Consider the following 10,544-nt stretch of genomic DNA (forward strand, 5'->3'; position numbering starts at 1 on the left):
ATGACTACAAAATATCTCATGAAGGATTTGGGTAGTTCTTATCCAGGCCACAATGAGAGGCATACTTATTATTTGGTTAAGAAATGGCATGTCTTTTTGTAAGAATTGTGAAGGGAAGAGCACTTCCATCAAGAAATTCTATAGGTAATGCTCTATTTTGAGATTTATTTTCACACTATACCGTAATAAAAAAATTCATCCATGCATAGAGAAATATTGTATGCTAGGATGGTTCCTCTATTGATGATATTTAGCATTCTTTAGAAAATTAAATTCAGGTTGCAAGGAGTTTTCAAGTTAATTGTAATATACTGTAGTTAGTTTCCAAATTAGCGATGAATTTTGATCTCCATAGGACACCAGACTAGTCACTTTAAGACAATATTTCAAATCTATGAACATGGGTAAATTTTCTGGAGATGACATAAGGGATGGAATTTTCTAGCTTAGGGGGTTTCTCATTGTTTATTTTTGGAGAAAATAATATTCTTAGTTAATACCGTTCATGCTGAATGATTCAAACTCTTGTTCCCAAATAGTTAAATTATAGGTATTTTCTTAGCTTGATATTATTTAGAGATGCAGTGATGTTCATTATGTTGGTAAGAATTGTGGCATGGTAAGGACTCCATAGGGCTAAGAAAGTTGACTAAATTATTGTCCCTATGCATTTGTTACTTAGAATCTAGCCATAATGTGTGAGTTCCCATTCTCAAAAACACTCGTGGAATAGTTCATGGTTTGGTAAGTTTAATTTTGGTTCCGAAATCTTTGGATTGTTACAGGGTATGTAGGTGATCTATTTGTAAAAATGAGAGTTGGAGGTGAAATTGTTCGAACACGAAAATTTCATAACACTGCATATCCTGAATGGGAGCATATCTTTGCCTTTAGCAAAGACATACTTCAATCAGCTCCTACCATGGAGATTCTTGTATGGGATGGAAGAAATTCATGGGATGACTTCCTTGGGGGAGTCTGCTTTCATCTCTTGGAGGTTCCAACAAGAGCTCCTCCAGATAGCCCTTTGGAACCTTCATGGCTTAGGTTGGAAGGTGATGGTAGAGTCAAAGGTGATATTATGCTTGCAATTTGGATGGGAACACAAGCAGACGAAACATTCCCAAAGGCTTGGTAGTCTGATACAGTAGGTATTAGGAATACAAGATCAAAAGTATATTTATCCCCAAATTATGGTATCTAAGGGTCAATTTAATTGAAGCCCAAGACTTGAGATTACTGAAAAGATAAATTTTCCTAAGCTCAAAGTGAGGGTGCGGTTGGGTATAAAGGTTTTGAGGACTAGAACTTTTAATTCTAGAACCTTGTCAATCCCATTTTGGAATGAAGATTTGATCTTTGTTGCAACTAAACCATTTAAGGAACAACTTATGTTATTGGTTGAGGATCGACCTAGTAATGGTGGTAACAAGGATGTGGAGGACATAGGCCAAACCAGAGTTTCACAAAATCCAATTGAAAGGAGACTAGATTACCGTATGGTAAGCTCAAGGCGATTCAATGGAGAAAAAGCAAATGGAAAACCAAATGTTAAGTATCATGGAATAATTCATCTATGCTTGTGCTTTGATTGGGGATATCGTGTAATGGATGAGGTTGCCCATTTAAGTAGTGATTTAAGGCCAACTGCCAAACAGTTATGGAAACCATCTACAGGTGTGCTTGAATTGGGAATTTTGGGAGTGAAAAACATGTTAATTATGAAAACCAAAGGAGGAAGAGGTACAACAGATGCCTATTGTGTAGCAAATTATGGGCAAAAATGCGTTAGAACGAGAAAAATTATTGATAGATTTGACCCAAGCTAGAATGAGAAATACAGAGGGGAATTTTATGACCCATGCATTGTTGTAACATTAGGGGTCTTTGATAATTGGCACATATACATGAACAACTAAGATAAGAATTGTTCGTCACTCAAAGATTTTCTCATTGGAAAAGTGTAGATTCACATTTCAACACTGGAAAGCAATCAATTTTATAGAAATTCCTATCCATTGTTGGTTCTCCAACTTTCTGGTGTGAAAAAAAAGGGAGAAATTGAACTCTCAGTGTGTTTTTCATGCTCTTCTTTGCTTGATGTTGTTCATATTTACTCTCAACCATTACTTCCTAAGATGAATTATTTGCATCCCTTGAGCCTAAGTCAGCAGGACATGTTAAGAAACACAACAATGAAGATTGTTGGATTGAGATAAGATCATGCTGAGCCACCTTTAAGACAGGAATTAGTGAAATATATGTTGGATAGAGAGTCTAATATGTGGAGCAAGAGGAGAAGTAAGGCTAAGTGGTTCAGAATTATGAATGTTCTCAATGGAGTTGCATTTGTTTCTAAATGGGTTGATGATATATGTCAGTGGAGGAATCCCATTATAATAATTTTAGTGTATTTCCGCTTCCTTGTCCTGGTTTGGTACCCAGAACTCATTGTGCCAACAGTTGTCTGCTACATTTTTCTCATTGGTGAATGGCCCTATAGGTTTTGACCTAGGATGCCACTGCACATGGATAAATGAATTTCCCATGTAAATGTCGTTGATCATGACGAACTTGATGACAAATTTGATCCATTACAGATCTCTGAGGCTTCTAAAATTGTTACAATGAGATATGATCGATTAAGGATTTTGGCTGCAAGGATACAAACTGTATTGGGTGATTTTGATACACAGGGGGAGAGAATTCAAGCTTTTCTTACTTGGAGAGATCCCTGTTCTACTAACATTTTCATTGCTATAAGTTTCATTATCTCATGTATGTTGTACACTGTTCATTTAACCATAGATTGTGACTAGTATTAGGAACACAGTGCCCTGTTCTTGATACATCATGTTTCTGGTAAACTCGATAGTAAGTTTGTGCCTATAATCAACAAATAAGTAGTTGAGAGCGAAAATTTATATACTTGAACTATTAATCAAGAGAATTTTGTAGGAACCATGTGACTATTATTGAGGGTTTATTTGAAAAATTACCTAGTAAAGGAAATAAACCCTAGCTGCCTCCAAGCCTGTGAAGCATAAAGGAAAATCCTGGGAAACTGCCGGTTCTAACCATTGAAAGGAAAACCCTATTAATGCAAAAATTGTACCTGAGAATGAATGATGGAGAAAAGAATCAGTCGTTGAGTGGATGTGGAATCAAGGTAGTCGCAAATAGCCTGTAATCCCAAGAAGAAGAGGTCATTGGAGCATTGATGAGCTTATTGTTTATAGATGGAGTTGCAGAGTGAAACCCTCCCATCACAAACACTCAGAATGAGAGACTGAAGTGAGGGTTAGGTCAACCGGTTTCGAAAGACACCACAAACAACCAATGTGAGGCTCCCAAATGAGAGGAAGATGCTCCTACCGAATTGTAACTGAAAATTCCTGTATTTTTCGATCCGTTGGTAGAGGTTATTTGAATCGTCTAACATCAAAATCAACGTCTCACAACAACACATGTAGCATGAGAGAGACTTCTTTTAGAGGAACGCCTTACGACGTAAGATTGATTATTTCTAATAAGCAATTCTTACCCATTCCATAATCCAATGAATACTAACCTCTTCATTAAAAAAATTAACAAACTAGTGTCAAATGACATATTGGTGAAACATAAGTCACGCAATCCCAATGATTAAAATTTTTAAAGTTTCAAAACATAAGAAGCTCTTTCCCTGGCATTTAGTATATATGGCAAGTTAGGTGCACAAGCTCTTACAATGTACATAATACTTTTGGTCTTTTCCCACAATCCTGCCACTGGACAGCATGTCGAATTTCGCCTCTTATCAACCATATGCAGTAAATTCAAAACAAGTTATAAGTCGACCATCATTTGTTTTTCATTACTCGTTATGAAAGATTCAGAGCCAAAATATATGCAGTAAATTCATCACAAGTTCATGAAGTGACAATCATGTATTTGGCATTACTGGTTATGCAAGTTACGATTTTACACATTTTAAAGGAACAAAAAGTGCTCAACTGCTTACAAACTTCAGTATTTGATGGACAGTTCGGTGTTGCTTTGGAGAATAACTCGTAAGTTTCCCATGCTTCCTGATTACTCTCGACAAGATGTCTAAGTTGAATTAAGTCATTGAGTTTTTCGTTAGGTTAGCTTAATTACGTGGCTTCTACAGAACTCAATTTCGTAGTCAAGAATTAATTCAATTTTATAGTCCATAATTAATGATGTGAGTATATTTTGGAATGTTTACTCATAATTTGATAGCATTTATTCGTGTTTATGTTTATATGTTTGCTTAATATGTTTATAATTTACCATTTATTCGTGTTTATGTTTATACGTTTAATTAATATGAATATAATTTACCATTTATCTTATTTAAATTGAATATTAAAATTAAAGAAAAAGAGAAATCAAAATCATTACTAAAATTAATAAAAAATAGAATTAAAACAATTTATTATCTTTTCATTTTTTTATACATTATCTTTTAACTTTTTTATTATAAATTTGGATTTAACCTTTGTATTTTAGATATTGATTTAGATTTCAAAACAGTAAACTCGGTAAACTTTAATGGTTAAATGTAAACTATATATATTACTAAATTTCCACGCATAATGTTAAATACAAACTAGCAACCGTATTTTAAATATTCAAGGTATACATCAATAATATTTTAAACAAGCTTTGCAGGCAGTGGTAGTCCCTGCTGAGTTTGAAAATAATTTCAAGATATTCAATCTAGGAAAACATGTGTGATAGCCACTATTAAATATGGAGTGGAAATATTGGGATTTTGAAATAAAGGAGGAATCGTTCAACGAGATGCTCAAAGGTATTGAAGTAGTGGGACCCCGTCTGTCACGCCCCCAAGCCGGCGGTAGTCTGTTAACCGCTCTTAGCGAGGTGCGGCACCATAGAACACTTTCTTTTTACCAATACTAATGTTCATGGACTACGCCTAATTCACTTTCTCTTACTTAGTTTGTGTTTCACAACCAAGTATTATTATGTTAACCTTTATACCAATGAACACTCATACTCATTCATTATCAACAACAACAAGAACACAATTGCACAGTATAAAGGGAGGGGAAACTCCCTGAACAATGAGTCTGCCCAATAATATATGTATTAACCAATCTTACAACAATACAAGCTTTTTACAAGTATTCTTGGCAAAATCCAAGTCTATACTTAGCCAATTTACAATCATGGCAAACTGCCTTTTACACACCTTTGTGCACACCTTGCACGGTGGGAGGGTGCTCACCTGAGCCACGAAGACACCCCCGTCAAGTCTTGACACAAACCGGCACTTCAATCAACCCACGACACACCTTGCCCAACCTTCGACTTTTCTCCAAGTGCGAGCCAAACCCATGCACAAGTCCAACCTCAAGCGCATGAGTTATGCGCTCATCCCTTGTTCCTAATGTGCACTTCGCCTTGCACCTATTATGTGAAGTTTCCTTGTTCAAATGAGTTGATTCGATGATGGTTCAATACTCCAATGCATGCCATAATATATAGTATTTGTAAGTTGGGTGGTGGCTTACCCAGCCGACCACCAAAAATATCTTTACACACCCTTCAAACGCCCAACTACAAGTCGGCCTGCACATCATCATGAGTCGGCCTCAAGTGTATTGGCCCACGCTCAAATCAGGTATAAACTCTTCATCGTTCCTCCTATCGTCGCAAGTTATGTCGCAACTGTCGTAATGTTTCGTCGCATGTAACTCACCCTTTTGTCGCACCTCCGTGTGCCTTAACTTGCTACGTGCCCGCACCGTGCAGCCCAACTCACCCACGCGCCCACTCTCACCCGTCGTGCAGCTCAACTCGCCCGCGCCCCCGTCGTGCGGCCCAACTCGCCTGTGCGCCCGTTGTGCTGCCCAACTCGCCCGCACGCCCCTCGTGTGACCCAACTCGCCTCGTGCCCGTCGTGCAGCCCAACTCGCCTGCGCACCCATCCGGCTTGCCCGGCTCCCAACCATGTGTGCGCCCGAGGACCTTACACCGTCCGTCTCCTCGTCCGATCAAGCAAGAAGTTCCCTAACCGTAACCGTATCTAGCTACAACCTTTTGATTGTTTGCCTATTATCTCTACCTCGGGACCTTCCTTTCATTTTTTGTTTGGGAACGCACCGTCCACCTATTGGGAACTACACTCAACCCTCCTTTGGGTTCTTCATTGGGGCCTTCTTACATGGGAAACCCATGCCTCACACCTTATACCTATGAACCAATTATGGAAAATATTAAGAGTTAATATTGGCTAATAAGAGTTTACATTATTTATCTAAAAAAATATTCCCCAATTTCTATTTTTTATAAAAATGATTCACTAGAATTTTACAATATAAATTTTTTTTACCTTAAAAATCGCCAACATTATATAGAGAGTATATATAAAATCATTATAAATTTGAATAATTTTACAAATACATAAATAAACATTTTATAGTTCGCATATCAAGGACTAGTGAGATTCGTCAATGTTTTTAAACTTCAATATAATTTTCCATAAAATTTTCTTTGGAAACAACCCACCATTTCTCTGAACCGTTTCCAATACCGACAAAATCTCTTGCTAAAGTAATTTTAGTTGTTCCAATACCTATTAATTTCACACCTTCGTTGTTCCAGTACTTATTAATTTCACACCTTCCGACATAATTAGAAGGTGGTCCTCGAATTCGAATAGTATTTGTTCGCATGAGGTTCATGCCATTTCATTATTAATCTTTCCCCCATTGAGCGGTGTTTTCTTCATAGAGGGATATCCGCCCTAACTTGAGCTTTCACCGCAAGACCTAGCCTGGTACTAGTATGGATCCACACTTTTGATGTGTCTAATTTGATCCTATTGTAAATGCTACAACATAGGTAGATCCACCACCACTACAGGTCTACCCATTAACCTATAAGCACCAGTCAGTGCACCCATACTATCATCCCATCTATCAAGTATGAACTACGAACTCCGATATAATTTAGGTAATGGGCTCTGTTACTTAAGTATAAATATCAAGATCATAATCATAATAAACTACTTATACTGGATATATTGTTGGATTTTATTTTAGCTATGCTACTGTATTTGTTAGACTAGGAAGTAACTCCTCAAAAACAATTCGTTGATATTCATTTAGGTTGGTCTTTATTATATACATGAGGGAGAGACTGTTCATTTCATCTCTCGGTGACTATTCATATTCTCTATTATTCATTTACATCAATTTCAGTTATTCACCCAATCCTGATGATTAGGTGTCAACATTCCCCCCTTAATCTGAAGGGATGTTGGTGAGTCCAAGCATCATTCTGAATCTTTCAATCTTTTCTCTTCCAAGCGCTTTGGTGAAGATGTCTACAATTTTCTCGTTAGTGGAACAATGGCGGAGATGGATTGTTTTCGCCTCAACATGATGTTGAATCAGATGATATTTAGTATTGATGTGCTTCGTTCGATCATGGAATTTTGGGTTCTTGGCCAACTTTATTGCCAAGGTATTTTTAGTCATGATTGGAGTCGATTGTACTTGTTTTACTGACAAATATTCAAGAATTTTTCTAAACCACAAAATTTCTTTTGTTTCCTTAGCTGCTGCCACATATTCTGCTTCTGTTGTGGAATATGTTGGAACTGATTGTTTGTGTGATCTCCAGGAGATAGCTCCTGATCCAAGACTCATAGCATAACTTGAAGTATATACCCCAATTTCTTTGTCTCCATCAAGGTGTGAATAAAAGTATCCAATGAGGTTGAAGTCATCCACCTATGTATACTTGATTCCAAAGTCTTGAATTCCCTTCAACTACCTTAGAACTCCTTTTACAACAAACTAATGTCCCTCACAAGGCATTTGCATAAACCTGGAGAGGATTCCAAAAGCAAACGAAACGTCTGGTCTGGTAGTAGTTAAGTAGTTGAGACTTCCTACAAGCTGTCTATACTTTGTTGCATCCTCAAATTCTTTTCCTTCAATGGATGTGAGCTTCAAGTTTTGTTCCATTGGAGTAGTAAGAGGATTGCATTCTATCATGCCAAACCTATTCAACAGATCTCCAATGTACTTCTTTTGCCCAAATCAATCATTTCAAAACCTTTCCCCAATTCCTTTTTTATGGATGCAATGTAACTTTCATTGTTCCCTATCATCAAAAGATCATCTACATATACCACAACATATACAACTATTTTTCCAACTTTCTTGAAAAATAAAGTTGCATCATCAAGATCATAATGTTTGAAATTGAGTTTCAGAAGATGCTCAGTTAGTTTTTCATACCAAGATCGCGGTGATTGTTTGAGGCCATATAAGGATTTCACAAGGCTGCATACTTTATGTTCATCTCCTTTCACAACAAATCCTTTAGGCTGGGACATAAAAACATTCTCTTTTAGATCTCCATTCAAGAAAGCAGTTTTTACATCCATTTGGTGGACTTTCCAACCGTTCTAAGCTGCTAGGGAAAAGAGTGTCCAAAGGATGGCCCATTTTGCTATGGGGCCAAAAGTCTCCTCATAATCGACCCTTTCCTTCTGTGCAAAACCTTTTTCCACAAGCCTAGCTTTGTGCTTGTCAAGTGAGCCATCAACTTTATACTTGTTTTTGTAGACCCACTTACAGCTAATTGGTTTGGTTCTTAATGGAGGATCAACCAGCTTCCAAGTGCCATTATTTATTAGGGAATCATACTCCTTTTGTATCACTTCTTTCCATTCATCATGAGAAGCAGCTTCTTCGAAGGAAGCTGGTTCAAAATCTGTAGAAAAATCCAATTCACAATCATAAGAAACATTCATATCAACAGGTGAATCAGAGTCATCTACATCACCTCCATTTTGCCGGTTTGAATTTCTAGTTCCTGTCTTTCCAACCTCATCAGGATGAACGCTTTCAAGTGTCTTTGTCAGCCACTTTGGGGGTGTTAACACCCAGGTTGTTCCCTTTGACTCTAAGGGAATACGGCCGGGGTAACCACTAACCAATCTTTGGACCACAGTTTCTAGCCAAACTGTAATCAGAGAGGGCTCTCTCTTTATGATTTGTCTCTGTTTTGATAGTGTTTTTAGGCTAGCTATAAATTCAGGTTTGTTTAAGGTTTTGGTTGGATGGTAATTTCAGTCAAGGTGCTTATGCATTCTCCAAAGTGTTCTAGTCCATTGGGCTATGGAGTCAATGGTCCTTTAGTTATTTTGAGGTGCTGAGTGATTTGCTGTAGTGATGCTGCAGAGCAAGGTTAGTGTCTGAGAAATAACTTTCATAAAGTGATTTCATGGGTTGTGTCCAGTTTATGCAAGGCAATTAAGAATCTTACAATAAAATTTTGGAGTAAGACAGTGATAATATTGACCCGGGAACATTTAAGAATTTCTAGGTGATATTCATACATAAAGAATTAATAGCTACATGAGCAATTAAGAATTCATGTGCATAGTAATCCTGAAGACAAAAATTTACAGTAGTAAAAATTGAGTACAAGGTGTAGTGAAACAAGTCCTGCACTATTCTTTCTTTTTACTGCTAGTTTAGTATAAGATGAGTATGATTTGATAAACATAAGAAAGACAATAACATAGATTAAGGAAAAAACTTGTTATTTAATCAGACAGCACAGGGGTTCTACATCAGCACATGGAGCATCATCCAGACATCAAGTATTTCAGGAAATCACTGAGCTCATCCAGCCCTTTGTATTAGATAATTCAGAAAGTGTATAATACATTTGCCTCATAGAGAAAATTACCAACCCCTTATGAGTTACTCAGGGGAGTATATATATAAAATTTACATCAAAAAATCAGCGAATGAGTTAATATCTCATTTATGATATGCTAATCTCTGGAATTCAGTAGCTGAAGGAGTGAATGCTGGAGTAATTCCTTAATGCCTCAGCTGTCAAAATAGTCAGAAGATATTTGGACTTTATGGCTGTTAGAGTCGGCTGGAGATGCGCTGTCTGAAACTTGGATAGCTGTCGTTGTCTGAGTGATGAGTCACTTTTAGCTGTTTCAACTATTGACACTTGTCATGTTATTTGTTTTGTAGTGACCTGGAGCTGGCAGTGGCCGAATGACTGAAGCTATCGTGGCAAAATCTGAAGCATAAATTGCCACCAATCCTCCTTAGGCATTTGATGTCTGCGCATCTTTATCAATGTTTCCTCGGCCTCTGTATGTCTATAAAGATTGGGAGGGGTTTCAAACAGGTGATTTACTTCGTTCTCAATGAAGAACAGGCCTGCAAGTTTGTCATATAAGCTCTGTCCTGTGGGAGGCCCTGCTTGTTCAGATGAACTGCCAGATGCAATAATCTGATTTTCAATAGTGGATGCCATCCTGTTGGCCATTTGATCTGGAGAGATCAGTTTTCCTGCACCACTAAGTAAGCTGGGCAGGCCTTTTGCTTGCAGCACTCCCATTTTAACTTTGTATTCCTCCACATCTGCTTGCATCTCATAGTACTTCCTCTCCACTGTTTGTATATAGTTCCTGAGAGTTAGTGCCTTCTTGGCAGAGAGGACAGCCTCTGTTCTGTTGGGAATGC

At 37.5% G+C, this 10,544-nt stretch overlaps 1 pseudogene; it reads left to right on the forward strand.

Annotated features, from left to right (window-relative positions):
* LOC149177908 (FT-interacting protein 7-like) lies at nucleotides 1-2,819 on the forward strand (annotated as a pseudogene).
* The last annotated feature ends 7,725 nt before the right edge of the window (nucleotides 2,820-10,544 follow it).

Source organism: Pinus tabuliformis, chromosome 4_1, assembly GCF_031772625.1.
Source record: "Pinus tabuliformis cultivar Carrire ecotype Pingquan chromosome 4_1, CPIR1, whole genome shotgun sequence".
Classification (NCBI taxonomy): domain Eukaryota; kingdom Viridiplantae; phylum Streptophyta; class Pinopsida; order Pinales; family Pinaceae; genus Pinus; species Pinus tabuliformis.